General features: G+C 38.6%; 1 protein-coding gene across 1 annotated transcript in view; it reads right to left on the bottom strand.

The window, feature by feature from the left end:
* Window positions 1-22950, bottom strand: part of NCKAP5 (NCK associated protein 5) — a 442999-nt gene that overhangs the window by 405920 nt on the left and 14129 nt on the right. The window contains exon 2 of the mRNA XM_090143560.1: window positions 17383-18223. The gene's annotated coding sequence lies outside the window, so the exon portion shown is untranslated. The remainder of the gene's footprint in view (window positions 1-17382; window positions 18224-22950) is intronic.

Below are 22950 nucleotides of genomic sequence, written 5' to 3'. Positions count from 1 at the left end.
TTTCTCTCTTACTCTTGAGCCATTAGGATAAATTAAAAAAAAAAAAAAAAAAACTGAGAAAAAGAAAAAAGGCTGATATGGCTGAAATCTCATTACAGCTTACTTCCAAAAATTCTGCCATTTCAATTAAATTCTATCAACTTGAACAGTCAAAACAATCTTTTGGAAAAGAACAAACAAATGATCAGCTGTAGTTGTAACTTCCTGTTTGAATGCAAACATCAATAAGAAAAGTTTTTAATTAAAAAAATATTGAAAAACTTGCATAAAAAATAAATGGGATTGTGCTTAAGTGTGCTACTGAAGTGGAAGAGATGAAGAAAACAGACAGGGGAATGGGAGGCTACCATCCTATACCTGCTCTGTAAAGATGACCATATTCTTTTTTGATCTAATGTGAGATTAACACACAAAAACCCCAATATCAAAGTAGCCCGTGCCACATTTCCCACAGCAAAGAATGCCCATAGGCAGCATTTCATCTGCTCTGCACCTCTGGTCGTCACAGAGCTCTTGGAACAACCTTCCATTTCGAGAGAGACAGTTATTTGCCACCCATAGCTGGGCAAACAAGAACAGGAGTACCTTATAATAGCTGCACTAGATTCTTCCCTATTGTCCAGATAGGGCAAGGAGGCATATTTACCTCTCACAAGTCAGCCCTGAGCTAAACATCAATAAAAGAGTACTGGGACTACAGCTGCAGCCAGACTGTGCTCAGGCTGGAAGCACAGCTGAGAGCTCATCAGCCCCACACTCCTGCAATCACACAGCCTCCTTAGCCTTGCCTATTAACTGTACAGAAACCAGCTGGGCTGGGTAGCCATGACAGAGCATTCAATAGGCATAACTGATAAACTCTTGCCATATATCACTTCAGCAAAAATTTAGAAATAGGCTGCAGTACAGTGCAATACCAATGAACTTTGGTTTGGACTCTCTTAGCTGGGAAATGCTCTCTTGAAAACCAACGCCACAGTAGACTGACACAAATGGGTCAATTGCATCCTAAAGTCATTTTTCTGACCCACTTTTGTTATATAATGCAGGAAGTTGATTAATAATCCCACTCACATAGGAACAAATTGACCCAATCATCTCCAGTAAAGGTTTCTAATTGCATAAGTGAGCAAGCAGCTAACTCCTCCTGCTGCTCATCGAAAAGAATTTTACATATGGGAGCACATTTGAAGAAGTAATGTCCAATTAAGGGCAATAGTAAGATGCATTTTCATTTCAAAGGAGATATTCTGGGTGTCCTAAACTCTAGAGTATCAGGAGGGGGATTTCCTACCAGCTCTGTCAGTCACTAAAAAGAAGTAACTCACCTGAAACAGGTGTCCATAAAAGAGAAGGATCATGGAAGCACCTGGATCATCAGAACCCAACCATTTTCACATCTGCAAATCTTAAGTGCTGTAGCACAAAAGCAGATATTCAGGATAGCATTATTCATCATCCTTATTCACTTATAAGACAGCTGCCTAGACACTTAGGCAATTTCTGAAAATAGTTTCAACAATTTTCATTAATAGCTACTAGCATTATTACTTTCACTGCTTTCAAAAAAAAGTACCTTTTAAAAACCATTTGTGATTGAGATGTGCGTTAAAGCAGCTCTTAAAACAAAGCATTCCTTAGTTTCAATCCAGCCTCCAAAAAATGCTCTCAGCAGATCAGATAAACTGAATGGGCACATTTAGGCTAACACATAACTTTCCACGCAACTTCAAAAAAGCATGGACTGATAAATAAGGATTGAGAGGGATGGGAGACAGAACATCTTCACCCACAGTTAACAGACAGAGACTTAGAACAGTCAAATCCTTTAATGTAGAAGTATAAAAATCATGTGTAAGCAGTGTGACATGAGGTTTTGGGAAGCAGTAGACTACAGCTAGAAATTCATTGAAAAGCATATGAATTTTGATCTTCCCTTAACAGCCAATCAAGTCATCAGCAAAGGCCAAGGATTTGCCATTCTACCTTTTTTCCTTTAGGTTACAAATCTCGATGTTAACTCAATATGCTAGGAATAAGTAGTCAGGCAAACATTGAACAGCCACTACTAAGACCCTTCAGTGTTTCTTACAAATTTCAGAGCTCATCTACATGAGTATGAGTTGTGGAGGCTGAAATCACTCCAGAAATGCAACTTATTAACACCTGATCTATGCAGTGTTCATGAAAATTACCTGAAGAACTTAAAAAAAAAAAAAAAAAAAAAAAAAAAAAAAAAGTTTTTTAAAAAAACGTGTCTTGAAATTATTAGTGCAGTTCGGCTGCGGTTCTGGGCTCCTCTCCACTCTCCGGCCCTTTGCTGCCACCTCCCGGGCTGCGGCTCCCAGGCGGGGTCTGCCTGCCCTGCGCTGCCCTGCAGGAACACAAGCAGCAGGAAAACAGCGCCGAGGTCTTAAGTAAATCCTACCTAAGTGCTACATGATATGGATCGTGTTATATCACAATATGAGTCATGTCACCACTCCCATGCAGTGGGTCTCAGAAGTGAAGAGAAAGCCCTCTGTGACAATTTTTATACACTGTAATTTTATTCAAAGAGAGTGCTTGTTTGAGGAGGGGGTGTCCTTTAATATCTGAGACACAGCAGCTTAAAAGCAGGCTTGTCTTGCATTTCCTGCCCCAGTCTCACTTTAAGTACAGCACGAAAGCAGGCACAGCATGTACACCTACATCGGGAGCACAAGCACGATGCTGGCCAATAGCAGACATCCTCACATTCTGGGTTGGTCTGTGCTGCCCCAAGCCATAAGCAAAGCTGGAACATTTGGACACAAGAAAACACATGGCCTAATTCAACTGAGGGAGTGGCACCAAAATCACTGCAGTAGAAATACACTGACAATGAATTGCTTTCTTATTCCTTGTCTGGGTTATTTAACAAGTGAAGAATGGGCACTATAGGCTATTTTTCACCCAGCAAATGTCTTTTCTCATGCATGCAAATCAACACATAGAAGACTTTACGCCCATTTTTCACTTAGAAGGAAGCTAGAAGGATATAAATTCATCTCAGCCCTTCACGCTTCCCCTGTTCACAACTGGTCATAATTTTCATTTACTGTTTGCACTATCTTTGAAAACTAATCACACTTTGCTTTTCTATCTTGCCACTCCAGCACCTCCTGTTAACACATGAGGAATGGCAGCACTTTTCCAAGTGACTCCCAAAGCAGCTCAGTGGAACAATGCCACAGATACCCTCAGGTGGTCCTGGTCTTACAGACCCTGCACCTGGTGTACCTCTACATTAGCCCCATGTGATAACCAGGAGCTCCGAAATTGTCAGGGATGGAAGACTTGGCCTCAGTTTCTATTACCTTCATGTGCATCCCAATCAAAGAAGCAAAGGATTTTCCTCAGTACTAAAGAATAGGAAAGAAGTATAAAAAAAAAAAATCTGCTGTCATGAGTTTGGTACTGAAAGTTCTAAACTAAAAGAAGGAAAAATTATTACAAAGGGCAGCAGCACACTGAGAATTTTCTACTGGACTAATTTTCTAGTTTCTAACAGAGGATGTTTATTATAATGAAATCACTATTTTTTTCAGACTACCTGTAAGAATTTCTGATCCAGTGACATCAGACATAGTGGTAACAGTGCTCCCATCACACCTCTTTTCCAGGATGAGTACTTCCAGCCATAACCCATTTCTCCAGTGGAACTGCTGCTCCCCCAGTTTGTCTGAGAGAGATCTCCTAGATAAAGCAGCTGTGAGCATATTATTGGCAGAAGAAAAAAAAAATTCCATGCAGGCGCACAGAAGACAAAAAGACAAACCAGGAATTCCAACTTTTTACATTAATTTTACAGAAGAGAAGAATGCATTAAAGCAAGAGGCTCTTTTCCATGCATCTCATTGGTAAAAGAGAAATTCATAACCAAGTGAATGATCTCCAGAAAGAATTTTAAAAGCATTTTCTGTCAAAAGAAAGGCCTGATGCATTCCATCTTCAGTTGCTGTCAGGGCACAGGTAAAAGACATGGATATAATTGTGTCAAAACAGCAATGCTGAAACAAAGGAAGGGCTCTCAGCGGAAGTTAAGAGCACCTGTGCTAGTAGATACGTCACTTAGCTAAACCTGGAGTTTCTGCTGTGGAGCAGCCAGCCAGCCTGTAACGTGCATCATGTCATTACGGATGCAGCAACAACTGAATTTCATGAGATGGCTCTGCTCAGCTTCCCAGGCATCATGATGTGAGCTCAAGTGGCTTTTGGACCCAAGAAACAAAATAGTGGTATATAGTGATGGTAGCCCCCATGTAGTAAAGAACTGCAGTTATAAGTTGTGAAAATTCTTAACATGCAAAGAAATCAAAACGGAAGCACTGTAACAGAAGTGCTAGATGGCTAAGAAGAGCAAAGAGGCAAACTCAACGATACATGAGCTCCTCCTGCACTTTGCCCTTCTGTCAATTTTGTTTGAGATATCCAGAGAAGACAAATGCAAAGTCTGAAGATTCATGCTGATCTTCCCAGCAAAGGAATTCACTGTGATTGCATTACAATAAAAATAAACAAATAAATAAAAATGTAACTGTTTCAAACGCTGGATTTTTTTCAAAGAGGTGATTTCTGAAACCTCATCTGAAAGGAATAACTAGAGCTGAGCCAGATGATGGCTAGAAGATCCCAGTAATTTGCCATAAGAGACAGCACACATCACAATTCATTTTTTTCCTACAGGTTCATCTGCTAGCAGAAAATTAAGCAGAAACACATCTGTAATGAATGGATCTTTTTACTTATATTGGCCATATTGCCCTTTCATTGCATCTCAGCTCTCTGGACACTTGAAGAGCAGCATGCCAACGAGGCATAGCACCAAGCAAAACAACACGCCCAGAAATCAACACAGAGAGTGAGACCTGCCTTAAAACCTGTCCATAAGGTAGGAAACTCAGACAGTTAACTTCTTTCTGAAATACTGGCTCTTTTTGCATTTCATTTAGCTAGAAGAAAACTAGTTATGACCAAATGAAAAGGTTTTAGAATAACCAGAGAAGTTCTGAAATTATCATTCAGAGGCTATATAATATCTCACATTTTAAATCAAAACTGACTGGGGTTGATCCTGCTATGAATTAAACATTCAAGTTTAAATATAGTTCTAATTAAGCCTAGTCCAATACATGCCAACAGAAGGCACTGCTCTTATCCATGCTTTCTTCAAGCTACACAGCAAATGGCTCAAAGCTTTTCCTAAAACTCCCACAGAGATACTGAGCACTGGAGTAAGTACATTTGAACTAATGACATGCCTGCACTATCCTTGCTTTCACAAAAAAATTGACCATTTTTGATAGTCACAAGCAATACCATAAGATTCTTTACAGATACCGACAACATATTTGTCACATATTCCCTTCACGGGGCAAGTGATTACTCCTCCCAGCAGAAGACCCTTCCTCTCTTTTGTTTTAGCACAAACTAGAAATAGTTAAGAACAACCAGCTTTTCTTTGAACTGGAACAGAATGGTTCATAGATTCAGGAACAAATGAAGGTCATTTAAAGAAGTGATAGGCTTTGATGCAAAACCACTTCCTAACTAATACTGCAGACATATTATCAACATATCTGTGTATTTGATGATAAATGTGCGGCTGAGCTTGCAGTCACTACATCTTTTGTGTAAACCAATGTACCCTACTGGTAGTTGAGTTAAACCTTCAATAGAAGAAGCACAGACTAATGATATATGTTTGGCATTGAGAGAGTCTAGATCAAAGACAGATGTCAAAGCTGAAGTTTTTTCATGAATGAAAGGAGGAAGCATCAGCACAGCCTGAACAATGCACAATTTTTAGTCATCTACATCTTCCTGCTCTGAGCCCAGACAGACAATAATAAGTCCTTCTGATAAGAGGACACTTCAGGACACAATTTCATCCGATTCTGGTTAATCAGAAATTTTAGAATTCTCTGCTAAATGTTTGATTTTTATTTGAGATAAATATTTTAGCATTCCCAATATTCCATAGAAAGTATTTTATTCTTACATGGCTTCCAGTCTTATCAAAATACATAACCTTACAGACATTTCACAAACAGGTTTGCAACTAAAGTTATGCCTTGACCATTCAAATCAATGTTTTCAAGTAGCAAAAGATTACAGTGAGATGAATGCTCAACATGCCTAGGTCATAACATTAGGGCTGATATCAAATTATGGTAAGATTACTAGAGAAACAAATTCTCCAAGATGCCAAAAATATTGTAGAAAATATTCTTTTTACCACTCATTTGTTGCCTTCCTTGGATATCCGGGAACCACATCCAAATCATGCATATGCACAGTTTCTCACATTCGTTTCCTCTGAAGCAGCAACATGCTTTGCATGTCCCTGCACATCACAGCTCATTCTCCTAGCACAAAGCAATGTCAGTGCAGCAGACTGCAGAAAACTCACTGTGAAAGCTGTGTGATTGTAGCTAATCTCTTGAATCATTGCACTTCTCAGCTCTTTATTACCAGAGAAAAAGACAAATGGGAAAACATGTAGCTACCCTTCTGCTTCCATAGACTGTTACAAGTAGTGGCAGATGGAGCCCAGAAAAAGGTTCTCCTTCAGCGCAAATCAGTACATTGTTGGAGCTCACACTCTGCACCTGAACCTCAGTTTGAAGCAAAGAGTTACCTGATTTGAATCAGCATAGTTACAGAGGTACTATTCTGTGTGTGCCTACACCAGAAGTTCTTGTGTGAGCTATCTGCAGAATGTTTCCTTCCAGAGAGGTTGCACAGGGCACCAGTTGGACTCTTAGCCTGGAGCACAGGAAAGTTAAGCTCAAAGCCCTATTCAATCACAAGTTCCTGCGCAATCTTGTAAAATTCATTTAGTTTTTCAACATCTTGGTTCTGCCATCAGGCAACATCCTGTGGTAGGAGAGGTGTTTGTGTACTCAAAACATACGTGTGTTGGAATGAGACAGATGTCACAGATATCCGGGTCAAGGAATGTCACCCCTCTGACGTGCATTTCTGCATAATACAGTCTGTTGTTTTTTAGTTCCCTTCAGATTTTACCAGCAGTAAGCCTTCTATGCCATCCAGTTCTTCACAATATATAAAGCAGGGTGAAACAAGCCCCCCTTACAAGGCAGCCCATCCTTCATTCACCCTGCAGAGGCATCCAGTCCTATCTACAAATATATTTTCCTGGTGAGCAATTACAGGGTAAAAAGGCTTAGCAAAGAAAGGGCTCCCTTCCATTAGCTTTCACCCCCCACACACCGTTCAGACCCAATACAACTGGCACACAAATGGGAAATAAACAGAAATGCCTTTTTAAAGCCAGCCATGACTGCTGCAACATGCCACCAAAACCTTAGATAAACTAGGTTCACTTTCTGAATCTTATTTGCCATACAGCTCTGTGCATAAACTCCAAACACTGCACAGACCTGCAAGGTGAAACAATCAAGTGCACACACAGCCTTTTTGACTGGATTTGCCATTGGTCTATTGCTACAGTCAAAACAGGACTGAAACTGTAAAGTTTGACAGGGCCACCCACCTGTCTGTGTGCAAAGGTTTCAATATTTTAGATGAGTAAGATGTCAAAGTGACAGATACTGTAAAGAAAATCAGCTGGGGTATATATTACAGCCTCTCTCATTATCTAATACACCGAAGATTTGAGTTGGATTCTGGTGCACTGAAGTATAATAATATTTTTTATTAGTGGAGTAATATGCCCTACAAAATATTTTTAAGTATTTGAATCGAAAACAAATGTGAATCATCTTCTCCTCAGAAAGAAAGATTTACAGTAACACTGTTAGAAAGAAGGATGCTAAGAGATTTCATTTCTTCCCTCCCATTTTTCATAAGTGGTTCCTCAAATTGATTTTCCTTCCCGCAAGCAATATGGAGATATAATGAAAGATACCTGAACAGGACGTAAGGCTTTCATTCACACAGTACTGGGAGACTATAAACCCAGGACACCTTTGCAACACGTCTCAAACATCACATAGAGCAAAACAGAGATATCAAACAGTAGTCCGTTCAATCATCCAAAACCAAACAGATGTTGCATACAACATCTAGCATATTCTACTCCTAGCAACAAAAACAACTGTTATTTTTTACTATAGTAGAACAGAAAGCTTCCAAATGCCATATTAAAGAGCTTCTTTAAAACCAAAATATACCCACCAGTATACACAGATCTCTCTAATGAGTTACAGAGATAAAACTTCTGTTTCTCAAAATCTTGATTTAAAGAATCTATCTGGAAAATCTCTCACTTCTATGGCTCTGAATTTGATTGGTCACTTCCAAAAGAAATGGCTGAAAGAAAAATCTCAGTGCTGTAAGCAATCCCCAACTCTGGAGCACAGCCTGCTGCTTCAGAAATGCTTAAACTGCAATAATGAGTGGAGCAGACACTATAAGCTTATATACATACTAAAGTTTTAGAGGTATTTCAATAAAGACCACATTCCATTCTCTTGCATGATAAGTTACATGTTCCTTTTAATCTGCTCTAATTAATAACCTTCAACTAATTTTTAATTTGCCTGTACATTATGACCAATGGGCAGATGATTCATGAACTGATATAGTATTTCAAAAACTCTTTCATCACTAGTCTGCATTCTTAATTATTTTGAAATTTCTACGTTTGTCAAAACCCACAGTGCATTATCTTAGTTTGTACTGCACCTCAAGGCTTCAGTGAAGTGAGAGTCTATAGAAAGTAAATGAAGTTTTGAAGGAGCCTGAGAAATTGTTGTGGATACAACCTTCTTCTTTGCTTGTTATGATAAAATTGATGTATACCTTTTATATACCTTAAATAAGGTAAGATTTTACTGGCTGAAATGTAGAACAAAATCCTCACACAATACAGAACACCTTTCTCAACAATCAGGAGCAAAAAAATGTCTTTTTTTCAAGCAATACTTTATGGAATGCCCAGGGTTCTGCGTAAAGCAAACAGTTGGGATTGCCTTGCCCTATGCAGCTCAGTTCTGAACTTGTGCGACAGAGCCAGAGGCAAGCTAGAAGGAACAGAACTTTCATTTGATTCTAATCCCAGCTCTCAATTTCATGCACACAATTTACATTAAGCAAGCAGTAGATAAAAACAAAAATAAACAAACCTCAAAGCAAACACCAGACACAGGAGCTTCCCATTCCTGCCAAGCACCTTGAACACAGACGATGCAGTTACTTTCATCTCTATTTGATCGGCTCTTGGCCTCAGGAACACTGCACAACGACCCACTTTCAAACTGGCCACAAGAGATTTCTCCCTCCATTTATACTCTGAGAGGCTCCTTGGTGAGAAAGAAATGGGAATTCACAGTCATTCGGGTTTCTGGCAGCTGTACTCAGAGCAGTTCAGGACTCGAGTGCACCAGCTCTCAAAGCATCTGCCTCAGGTGCTATAACCTTCCTAAACAAGGGTAAAGATCTCAGCTACAGATAGCAATTTTTTTATTTTTTGTTTTTTAAAGATATTTCAAATCTCTCTGCATTCAACACACACCTGAGATACCAGGCTGAATTACACTTCCATTTTGGCATTTATCCCTAACTTTCTTTCATAACACTTCTCACTCCTAAGTGTGCAGTAAGAGTCAAGATCACTACAGTGCTCCCATAGCTTTGAAAAGCTGTTAGCTGGTCTTTGAGTGCTCTGACATCCTCAGCATATGAGACTAGAAGGAAAGAGACTTGCACAGATCTGTATGTTACCCTAACATACAGACTTCAAAAACTGATTTTAAACAACACAATGCGCTGCATTTATAAAGATGCATTCTATTTCTGTCTGGCTCCTTTTACATGTAGATGCTGGTAAATAAATTCAAGAGCTATAGATGTATGGTTCATGGTCAAACAAAACAAAACAAACCATGCTGTCAATGCAATTACCTCCAGGGCTGCTCATGAGAAACACTCGCTTGTTTATTTATTTCTAGAGAACAGTCAAGATGCATGCCAAGTTGCTATGTTTCAGCCCTATCCCTGTTAAAGTGCAATAAACAATAACAAACAAATGTGAACTAAAACCCTGATGAGAAAAATAAATCCATTTTTCATATTGGGATGAATTCAAACAGTTTACTTCAGCTCACAAATTGCAAAGAAACACACAGTAGGTCACAAAGGACATGCTGCTCCATCCCTGCTGTACACCAACAGTTTGTTGTGGTGATCGGGCTGACAGAAAGGCATTCTCGAGCATAAGGCAAGGAAGCAGGAATGGGCAAGGCAGCTCCTGGATTAGCTCCTCCCCAGTCTGCTACCTCCATCTGAGGGAAGGAAGAACGCACTGAGTGTCCGGATAAGGGGGAAACTACAATGGAGGTAATGCAGAGCTAACTGAACGACTGAAACGACCTGAAGTACACACCTGCATTTAACTCAACTCGTCACTAGATGTCACTGTATAATGTGTCAAATACAACAGAGGGAAAAAACAGCTGTCAGTAAAACGTGACTCACAGCACACAGGAGCTCTCAGCCATAGCAGTGCGTGCTTCACGTGGAGTGCCAGAACATCTCGAAGCCTTAATCAAACGGTAGAGAAATTCTGGTATCAGAAAGTCATTAACAAGTTTGTGCATCAAATCACAGAATCACAGAACTGTAGGGGTTGGAAGGGACCTCCAGAGATCATCGAGTCCAACCCCCCTGCCAAAGCAGGTTCCCTACACCAGGTCGCACAAGTAGGCATCCAGGTGGGTCTTGAATATCTCCAGAGAAGGAAACCCCACAACCTCCCTGGGCAGCCTGTTCCAGTGCTTCTTCACCCTTACTGTAAAGAAGTTCTTGCGCACATTTGTGTGCAAATGCTGCAGGCACCAACTGCAGATCTTACACTTGCTGAAGTTCCAGCATTCTCTATACTGAATGTTAGTGGGAAACCAAGCAACCAGTCAATGATGTTGTGCCAAACATCTGAGCTTCACTCTACATTTATAGCAGTTTCACCTTGGCCCATCTGCCCTCTTTCTAAGACCAACAAAAGCCACTCTTGGAATCGGATCATTTAAAATGAGTCAACAGTCAACCAGCAAGAGCACTTTGTGAGAACCTGAAATGCAGACATTTGTGTCATACGTCCATTAGGGGAAGCTACGGCATTTCAATTTTTTTTTCCCCTCCTTGAGACAACACTCTGGATAACACACTTGCACACACAGACACAAACCCAACGATCAGAAAACACAGCTTTGTTACTATCATGCTTACAGTTCTATCTACTGCATTTTACTCTGAATTGCTAGCCGAAAAATTTAGTTTCTGTCTTGATTCTAAATGGGATTCTCATGCTGTTCCCTATATAGTAACAAGGATAGTTGTTTTTTGTGTGTGTTTGTTTTTTTTTTTTTTTTTTAATGTGGATCCAGTTCAATGAGTGGAGGCAATTTTTATTCATTCTAATAAGACAAAAAGGAAGTTTCTTGTGGTTTTGATTTCCAGTTACAGTAGTGTTGGCTGGCTTGGCATTTTGTTTTTGTTTTTGTTTTTGTTTTTAATTAAAAATTAAAAAAAGACCTTTTCCATTTTTCCCCATATGAAACAGTCTTTGATGGATCGCTAACAAATCTATGAGAGAGAAATTCCATCTTCCACAGCTCTAGTCCCCACAGAACTAGGCATTTACCACTGCCTAGTTAGCACTAGACCTGTTTTTCTGCCTTCTTTTCCTTCTAATGAATTTATAATATGACTTGCTGTACCACACTGTTCAGCTTATCCCCTTTTGTAGAGGCCATGAATTACTATTTTTTCTTCCTCACAAACCTGTTCTTTCTGTGCTCCCACCTACAGAGGAAGAGGCTCATTTCTGATTTTAAAAAAAAACCACGCATTTGTTTCCTCACCCCATCTCATGCATCCATCCACAGAATGTAGCAGATGCTGTTTTTTTCTGCCACTCCTTCCTCTTTGCTGAGTGTTTTCATCCAGCTGCTCGAAGTTCAAAAAAACCTCCAGCAGCTGCTGTCAGGCAGATCCAACCTCTGCACTCACTGCCACTGATATTCCTTTTTCAGCAACAAGAAGCAGGGGCAAATCCACACCTGTACTGCAACCAACAGTGAAATTCCCACTGGTCTCAAGAAGATTGGGATTTCTACTAGACTTGTTTTAATACAGAAAAGAGGAACTAGGGATTCTATTTCTGGATCTAGCTATCTGTATTATTATTAAAAAAAAAATCTCAAAATTAACTAATCAAAATTAAGTGATTCTTGCACCATGACTGTATTTCAGGCAAGTCTCATGATGTTACAAAACCCACAGTCTATTTCCATGATAAGAGATTCTCATTCTCTGTATAAATTCAAATGTAACTTTTAATGATGTGAACGTTAATTACTTTTACATTACTTTAAAATTTAATGTACATTTTCTCTGTGCTCTTCTCTAGCTCACTTCAAAATACCATTAAAATCACACGAGTTGCAATAGCTGTACCGAGCAGAACAGTGAGAAAGGTGACATTATGTCTCTCAAAAATAATTAAATTTGTATCAGAGAAGCATTTTATCTTCATTGAAATTGAATTCCATCCTATGAACAGAAACTACTGGAAGCCTGCCTGTATATGGACTTCAGGACTGATACCAGAACTTGAAAACAGAGTTGACAACTCCCCAGCATTTCTTTGTTCTTCTCTCTGTATGATATACACACACAAAAAGTTTGAATACTAGAGTTTAGAAGACTTCACAAACAGTCTGAACTACAAACTTCTCAGCAGGTTGTGTCTTTGCAATGCATAGGCATTAAGAATTACAGACTCCAGAATACAAATATACTTCTTATAGATTTCATTTATATCTACTTCATAAAGAGGGAGCTCAGCTGTAAGACTGGAGTGTCTAATTTGAGCAGCATGGTTGGCTCGCTTAGTTTTGATGTCAGGACTATTTCTCACCACAGATTGCATAGAAAGTCTAACTCTGACAGCTGAGGAAACTGGCAGACTACATCACTTGTTCTTTTGAACTACATGTCACAGCACCCAATGTAGCATAGTACATGAAGGAGACACTTTCACTCCTTAGCTCTGTGCCTCTACAGAAGCCTCTGAGCAGGCAGCTTTAAGACAAGAACCCTACTTTTTTGCTATTAACCTTTGTCAGACCTTCCAGGGCTAGCACAGCAAGCTACACTCTGTTTTGCTTTATGTATTTTCAGTAGAATCAGTAATGATAAATGAGTTGGGGAAAAAAATTAGACTGACGGTATTGGATCTCAGAGCATGAAGTACATATTTTTAAGATGGAGAAGAAACACAGAACTGTCCATAGGAGAAAACTACAAATTTTATATAGAGGGATCATAAGGGACTGCTTTCATGAGGTCACCGATGCATTTAGTCCCCTGGTACTAAATCAAACAGATTCTTTAAATGTAAGCATTTCAAGCTTAAGATATTGAAAAAGGATTCATAACCATTTAATTAAATATCTGAAGAAAGAAATATACGTCCAGTGTGGATGATGCAATTGATTTAGTAATGGGAGATTTTAGACTTAAGCAGCACAGCTGTATTTCCTTCCAAAGCAGAAAACAGAGCAGACTGAAAAAGGATGATTCTGTTACATGCGAAGTCTTCAGATGAGTATGTTTTCTGAAGCAAGATTTCAGTCCATTGGGACCAAATAGAAGAATTATAAAGGAGAAATATTTGACAGCAATTTTGCTTAAGAAATCATATAAAATACATTTTGAAACACACATGAAATATGCTATCTGCTGCCAGTAACATTACGTTACTGGCTACTTAAAACTGGGCTCTCAAGCTTCCCGATGCAAATCCAGAGATGTCTGGAAAAACTGTCTGCTCAGATTCTCAGGGTTGCCAAGCATGAAGTAGTTTAGCTGGCAAGTTTGCCTTAGTGTTAACAATCTTGGAAAATTTAGGTTTCACTGTCATTATGCCAGTGAATGGCATATATTAAGTAGGAAAAAAGATAAACAGCAATCCTTAAGCATGCATTACTTGTGGTGTCAAAGTATATGAAAGTGAATACTATGAAATTATTCTATGTAACATTTAAGCTTGGCCATATAAATGCTACAAAGACTGTTCACATGATTACAGTTAATTCCTTAGTGACCAAGATCTAAAAAGAAGATGTATTTAATTCTATCTAAATCATCACATCAAGCCTTTCTTTTGAGTATATGGCATAAACAGCTGTCTTTGAACCCTAGAATAATGTGACATGGTAATGTGTAGCTTTATTACGTAAAAAATAAACATTGTCTAATTAATGTAAAATAGATTTTTGGCACAGACACGTCAGGTTTAATTTCTGTTAAGAAAACAGTAACTCTTTTCTGTCATTGCTATGTAAACAGCCTTGGCATACATTACAAGAAGCTTACAGTATTACTCAATGTGAAAACTCTTTACAAGTAAAAGAGGGAGGGTTTTTTTTGGTTCAGAGTAACTAACACAGCTAAACCTTTAAGAAATATTCCCAAAGGCAGTTTAAAGAGATTTGTTGTTTGCAGAAGGCACTGTTACTGTTTAAAGTTAATAGAATGATTTCTAAATTATTTAATTAGGTAGGGAGTAATCACTTGTCTGCTTTGTTGGAGGTATGAATTATACAGGATTTAAACATTCTGGTTTGGAAAAGAAACCAACAAATTTGGTTTAGACAAAAAACACACAACAGAATTCATAGCATAACTTAATGCAAGCACTTTTTCTCAGGCTTCTGAGATGCCATCATGTAGGGGACAGAGCAATCTGCGGACAGAAAGGAGTGATTATTCATGGTTTCAATCTGAATATGAACCCTTGGAAATAAGTAGACAGAAGAGAGAGAGAGAAGAGAGAAAAAAAGATTTTTAATTTCTTCCTTTCTCTGTCTGAAGACCAAGCCTTTCAAATTTTTCACATTATTCTTTAAAGAAGATTGAAGTTGCTACAAGAGGCAGAACTTATCACTGTGGGCTCAGCTCTGCTCTAATGAATGGTTATTAGATGTAGCATCACAAATTTTATGTATGCTTATGTCTGCACAGATAATCTATATGTACAGCAAACGCTTAGGGTTGATCACATACACAAAACTATATGAAGTTAATAGATGGTGGGCTTTGTATTTTTCATGCAACCACCGCCCAAGTTTGTTGTTTGTAACATTCAGAGCCCTTACTGAAACTGATCTGTAATCAAACCCTTTGCTGAAAGGCTTAGAAATATCTGGAGAATATTAATACATATAAAATCTAAATAATTGCATCAAATAAGAGCCTAACATTAAAACAAACAAACAAAAAGAATAAATTATTCTGCCCTGTTGTTAAGTGGAAAACAGCATCTTCTCTTCTATTTGTATTCTTCATTTTCCATTCAGGATTGCAAATGGAAAAAGAGAAATATTTGTCTTGGATTCATATTTTTAATTAAAATATCTTATTATTTACCACAGTCTATAGCTTCAGGAGATGCATGACTTCCAAAAGAACTTGTTAAATCCACAATGAATCATCCAAATTCAGGTCTTAGTGTAACAGCCTCCTCTTACAGTCTACCATTTAGCAACTACAAATGTAGGAAAGCAGAAAAAAAAAACAAAAAATAGGATTCCCAAAAGCCAATGGAGAGATCTCTGAATGACAAGTAGATTCTTCCTTCTAGAAGCCATTCTAGCAGCTGTTTCTCCCAGCCTAGCCACATTGTAGGAAAGGAAAAAGCAGGGAGTCAAATCTTTTTTCCCCCCTCTTTTCATGAAGATTGTGCACGGGGCTGAGTCCATGGCCTTTACTTAAGTATGATCATGTGAACTCAAAGTTCCTTCAAGACTTACCTCCTGGAGCTGCTTCTTTAGTATGGATTGTTAATCCTGCAGGCCCATATGATGTGAGAAGAGGGCAATGACAACATCCCCTCAAGCACACTTGGCAGGACACTGCAAAGAGGAGTTTAGCCTTCAAAGCTAGCGTGGCCCAACTCAGGCTTTGGGAAGAAAGACACTTCTCTTACCGCCTTAGCCACAGACATGCCTGTCTGAGCCCCACCAAATCCATTCCCACCCTCATCCCACCACACCTCCCCAACCTTCCGAGCAGCAAATTCCAAATGAATTCTCCTGTTTCTGCCACAGTGATAAGTCTGGCACTCGAAAGCCTTTAGAAGCAGCAGCAGACATTGCTGCCTGTCTGTGGCAGGCACAGGATGGCTGATTCAGCCATGTGGGCTACCTTCAGCCCTGAAACAGCTGCTGTCTCCTCCAGGGAAGCAGCGGTATGTCAGATGAAAGCATCACACTGGCCACAAGCTGAGTCACTCTCACCTAGGAGCATTCCAAGGGCCTTAGCTCTGTTTCCAGGGGAGCTCACAGCCCTCTCCCAACAACTAGTGCTGTATGGCTTTACAGACAGTACAATACTTGGGCCAACCTCAGCGTGTTCCTTCCCTCCATGCCCCATCAGTACACACTACCAAAGGGATTGTCAGTGGCTTGTAGATATGGGAGAACTGGATCAAAAAATCCTAATTCACATATTCTTTCCTCCCAGCCTATCTTTTCTTGCTTCAATTAATCCTTTTGTCAGTCACTGCAGCCTGCGTTGTCTGAAACAGAAACTGCTACATACATTTGTTAATGTGTCAGTTCTAAAAAAAGTATATAATCTTATGCCAATTTTTTTTTAATAAAAGATAATAAACAGCTGCCATCTAAGTTATGAATATAGAAAGGACTGGAAAGTAGCTTGAGTCACACACAATTTGCTTGTCATTATAGGGGAATGGGTATCACTTAATTTCTTTGATTCTATTCCCCACAATAATTACATCCTCACTCATACATACTCTTACCTCACTCTTCTTACTATTAAGAACTTTCTTCTAAAGGTTAAATTTGGCTGACTTACAATACCAACTTCAGAGATCAGTGTGACGTACATGAGAGCACCATTAGTCTGAAGGATCAAGCTGTGGATATTGTAGGGGAGATTAGTTGATTTCAGAGTCCAAGCACCCTTAGAGAAGGCAAGCATTCCTTTAAATAAGTCCACTTATGAGAAGAACTACTGGCAATACTGACCACACCCTGCTTCCCAGACATAAACACTTCTACAGCAAGGCCAACTAAGCAGGGACTGAAGTGGAAAAGAAATTTTCTGTGCAAAGCAAGCATTATAACAAAGCATGTATACAAAAATAAAGTGATTGAAAAATCAAAGTAAAATCTTATCCTGTAATAATTTGCCAAGCAGAACTTCGCTCCTCCACTCCCCAAAAAAAGGAGAGACAGAAAGATACCACACAGTGCATTTAGAGACATCTGCTGCTGTGTATAATACAAGACATTATTCAGAGACTATCTGGAACTCCAAGGTGCACAGCTATGTATTACTTACCCCAACTTATTCAGAAGTTGCAGCATTATAAGTACACAGTTTTCTGCCAAGTTGAGCCACAGGCATCTTAGTACTCAGTACTCAGACGTGTGTACCAATTTTAGGAACAGAGGTGTTCCCTAAGGACTTCTGACAGGTGATTCATCGTCACCTGTCATGTTGTGGTGAAGATACTCTGATCCTCTCTGAATCAATTCCTGTTTTGGAATCTTGATAAGTTATCTGATAAAAACATTTTGTAGTAACGCTTCCTAGTAATTGGTTCTTAAAGCTTACTTTTTCAGACCTCTCCTTTGATAGTCTGTAATGCCATATACTGTCTTTGAAAAGTGAATAATAATGGAGAGCTTAAAAGAGACTGGTAAAATTTATGAAGTTGTAAAACTGTACTTGATTCCTCCTTCAGTCTGTTTTCTGAAAGCGTGCTGAATTTTAATAGTGAAGATATCTTAGGGCTTTGAATGAAAGATTCTTTTACCTCTCCAGCCACAGTTTCTACTGCTCAATCCTCATTGATATTTCACTGCCTTCAAGATGACAGGATGTCTAAAATTTTTCCCAGGTCTCTTATCAACAGTGTTCTGTGACATTTAGCCCCAAAATTGCATACCTACTTCTTTTCCTTCTCGAGTTTCCTTTTCAGATGTATTGGGGAAATCAGTTCTATATGGGGTTGCAGTCATTGTGATCCAGAAGTTAACCAAGATGCCTTTTTGCAGGCAGATGTTCTATTCTTCTGTTCATTTCCTGTTCATAGTAGTTGCATATAGAAGCTTCCTGAAAATTGAGTCCATTTCCCTTCCTCTTTTCCCGAGGAGTGACTAAGTTGTAATTGATGCTTCTGAAAAAAAAAATATTTTTATTACTTATGATGCAGTTTCAGATTCCACCAGCCCATTAACTCAGAATAAAGTACTATGCATTCTGTCTCCTCAGCTTCTGCACAGTGACATTTTACCAGAAGTGAAGCAGATAAGAAATTGAAACTAGAGAGTTTTACAGACCAGAGTAGTGACACTTATCTTGTTCTTCCCTCCCCATGGCCCACTTTTCCAGCCTCTATATCCTTTCCTAGATGCAACAATAATGACCCTCAGAAATTACATTTTACATATATTCAAAATGAAAATACAGGTATTAGAAATCACTTGAGATTTTAAATAAGTAAATAAGATGAAAAAAAAAAAAAGAAATTTAAGCATGTTCTAGTTTCAGGAGACATAACAGAAAAAACACCACTCTCACTAGGATAGTTTCTAGGATAGACAACAGATGGCCTTGCTACATTTAGCGTGCTTGGAAATTGTTTGCTCTGTTTTCTGTTTGTTACAAGGGAAAAAACAAACAAACTGGAAATAGTTGCAAAAGACTACTCAAAAGGCTTCACGCCAATCGTACATAAACCAGCATGTCTGATATAACTGAAAACAACTTCTATAGTTGTGAGAAGGTATAAATATTACAGGACATGTGCAAGAACACATGAGCTCTGCTTGCAAACTAGAAACAACAAGAAAAAGTCGATGTTATCACCCCTGTGTATTTCATGACGCCAGTCAATGACAGCTTGCAGGTGCTGAAGCCACAGATGTTTTGATAAGTCAAAAAAAATTGCAGCCATCAGCTCAGCAAAATAAACTTTCTGGAGGCACGTGGTTATGCCTCTTCTTCGAAAAAAAACAGTGAAAAAGCACAATATAACTTATGTGATTAATAACAGCTAGTTAAATATGTAGCTGTGTGAACTGAAGCAAGAGCTCTTAAAGTGAGAATGTGGAGAGGTGCTATGGCCATTTGAGTACTTAATGTCATGTATCATGTCTTCACGTTCTGCTTTAGGAAAAAAATCATCACTGTCTCAAACTGTAAATACTTGATAGCCAGGTGATCAGTGTTTAACATCACTTCCCACCCTAGTCAAATCCATATCTGGTAATTGCTGACACATTCATAGTAGCTCCTCGAAATTATCACTACAAGAATTTGGAAAAAAAAAATAGGCATAAATGGCACTAAAACAAAGTATTTCAGCCACACATCCTCCATCTGCTGCCTCCATTTATGGATAATAGTGCAATTTGCAGACAATAGTAACAAAACTTTTCTCTAGAGATTTATTTATATCCCTGTATTTCCTGGATTATGGCTTGAACTTTCTAGTGCAATAAGTGCCCCAGAGAAACACTAAGTGCAGCAATTAAGAGAGGAGTTCATTTTCCTGCCCAAGTAATCTCTGCCTCCCCTGCCATCAATAGAAGGAACACCTTAATACCAGACGGTACTGTGAACTGAACCTTCCCTTCCCAAGCCACCACTCCTACTATGGGGACAGTAAAACTGCAGTTTTGTTTACTCAAATAGAAATGTTTCAGCTACTCACATCTCTGCCTACAGACTAGACAGACTACTGTGTTTTAGTAGGCCTGACAATTTCAAATTATGTCCCAAGTCCACTAAAAGAAACAAAGATCAGGTTACTGACACACCTTGCCCAAAGCAGAAGTTTTGCCTTTCCCAAGCAAAACTGAGACAGTATTTTGTTTCTTTGTAATTTTTTTTCCTATATTAATTGATATAGACAGAATACACGCTTGGTGATGTCCTGTGCTTCTTGTAGATTACTAATCTTCCATTGTCATGTATCCTAGATTACAGGTCTCTGCTGCCTATGCTGAATACTAAGCTAAGGTACTCAGAGCAGCAGCTGAAAGGAATAGAAACAACCAACCAGAACTGACACAAGAGCTTTTATTGCCTTTCATTCTTATTTTTCCATGTGCATTTAACACCCAGCAGGCCACAAAATGAATGACAGGAATTAAATTGTTTGACTGCCAGATTATATCAGCGGCAGTTTTTAGCCACTCAAGTCAAGAGATCATGACACGAGCAAGTGATTCAGATTATGCAGTGCACATCTTTCTGCCTTACCTATCTCAGATATAAGAAAGATTCAAAAAGACAGAAAACTCATCTAAGTGACTGCTAAATATTGATTGTAAACAAAGCCAATACATGGGAACTTTGTCTACCAAACCCAACCTAAAAGGAACAGGGATTCTGCAGACAATCTGTTTGAAAACACCCAATGTGTTTGCACCTGCCCATCATTTTGTTCAGTTCTGTAAAATAAAGATACATTACCAACAGGACAGATGACATCCTGAAGTATTGAAATTCAGATCTCAATGCTGCCATATTGTCTTCACAGTCCTGAAGCTATGATATCAATTTGCTCATTGTTACAGTGAAATCCCATTGTTTCTGTGTTGCATATGTTGCATACACTTTCACATTAAAGTGTGGTTGAGAAACAGAATCTATGCAGAGTTTAGCACAATGAAATATTTATCTCCAAATGCAGATCCCAGCCTTTATTATGATATGAATAATAAATGTAACTTGAGTTATGACCTCCCAAAGACCTGGTTACAAGTCCATTTTTGTCTGTTTAGCAGAGCGTTTCATGATTACAGCCACTGTATTTTTTTACTTAACAATAAAGCTTGTATTTTAAAAAACTTCACCTGTCTATATAAGGGTTCTTTCACCCCTTGCAAAAGTACACCACTTTATTAAACTAAACTACTTATTAAAATATATTAGGAAATATATATTAGGAAAACCTCTCTCAACTCAAAGTTGCTATTAGCAACTTAACCTAAAGAGCAAGTTTCCCCAGTGGGTGACAAGTCACTGACATCCATAAGTCCAACTTAAATAAAGAGCAAAAGAATTGGCTCTTGTCGTACATGATAGCCTGACAGAGGAAAACAGCAAATGAAGAATCGCAGATTCTCATGACAAGGACCTGCAAAGACACCTTCTATGTTCCTCAGACATAGACTCATGAAAACTTTCACAAGCATCTTAATAAAACAGAAAACGTTTACATTACAATCTGCCTAGCTAACCTTAATAGAGAGGGAAAAAAGGAGAAAACAAACAGCTAATTTTAATAGTGAGCAGAAAGAACAAACAACAAACATCATTTCTTTGCCTTGTCACTCCTAAGCTTTCCCTGATTCCTTTATGTAACTGAAGATAATTTCTACATATATTCAAAGTGCTACTTGACTAAGACCTTAATCCAGACATGCTATCAGTTCTGGAACTCTCCTTCTCATGCCAAAGATGTCTTAAAGGCAAGAAGAACAAAATTAAGTAAGCAGACATAAGACAGTAAGCCAAGAGCATTTGTATTTAGTCACCTTGGAGTTGTAAGTACTTTTAGCCTCTATTTAAGTATGTGTTACTTTCAGAACATTACCAAGAGTGATGATACAGGGAAGAGACTTCTACATAAAAAGCCTTGTGCTTTTTAAGGAAGGCTTCCAAGGAAAACTGTGACTACAATACTAAGCTGCAGTTAACTTCTTGGTAATATGGACTTCACATCTTCCACTGTGTATCACTGTCTCTTATAGAGTGAAAATGCCAAAATGTTCAGAAAAAAAAAAAAGGAAAAATGAGAAATGACATAGTATTTAAACTCACTTTTTAGGCTAAAAGTTTCCATAGGGCACACCTCCAAGTGGTGGAAAACTGAATACCGAAACTACCATTTCTTAGACTTCTGAGTGATGAGAGCTTTCATTACAGATAAAATGTTGACAGCATGACACCATTCTGTGAAATAGTAAAAATACCTTCCCTACACCTGGTAGCATGCATACCTGCTTCTGGTTGTCAGAAGATGCTACTGAATGGACTTTCCAAATTTCCCTGCTATAGCCAGCTATGTCACAGAGCACCTTCATAGCCTGATTAAACAACTTCCCTGAAATCATCAGGGGAGAAAGGAATTTTACTCAGTATTTTTCCCGGAAGAACATTGCAGAACCTCAAACCTCTAACATTTAGATGTTTCTGATTTCCTGACTAAAGGCAACTGTGATCCAATTTATTTTCACATTTAATTATTCAGCCAGGAGAGGGAGGGAGGAGAGGGTATCCCTGCTATTTTTCAACAGATACATCTGTATTAACTTTATTTCGTCTAAAACTTGGCATTATTAGGCTAAACAAAGTTATACTATTCCTTCTTTCTTAGGACAAAGAGACTTCATTTTAGACTGCTTGTCCTTGTAGTTTTTTGTCTTACATTCCAGTGTTAATTCACCTTTTTTTAAACAAAAGCAATTGTATACAGAGATAACAGTATACAGTATCTGTATTTGTAGGACAAATACATGAATCCTCATTTCTACCCACCCAATTCAAAGCTATTTCTTTCCATGGCTGTTTCATGCAGTCAGCTCAGTCATTTTGCTACTAGTAATTGAGTCTCCCCTCTCCCCTGTTACTGTCATTGTGGACAGGTAATTTCCCAGTTTATAGCAAATATTCTTGTATCTGGTACAGATATTGTGTTCTATATCACTAAATTGACAGTTTTTACAGGTAGGATAGAATAGCTTTTCTCATACATTCATGAGACCCTTCGGGGAGTGCAATCTTTTCTATCTTTGGAGCATCATTTTACCATTTAGTTATTAGCAAGAATATGAAATAGAATTTGTTAACATCTCCACTGAGGAGTCCTTGTTATTATTCCTTCTCCAGAAG

The sequence above is a fragment of the Phasianus colchicus genome, chromosome 7 (assembly GCF_987193195.1).
Source record: "Phasianus colchicus chromosome 7, bPhaCol1.hap1.1, whole genome shotgun sequence".
In the NCBI taxonomy this organism is placed as follows: domain Eukaryota; kingdom Metazoa; phylum Chordata; class Aves; order Galliformes; family Phasianidae; genus Phasianus; species Phasianus colchicus.
Note: the sequence above shows the minus strand (reverse complement) of the source record. Positions and strands in the feature narration are given on the sequence as shown.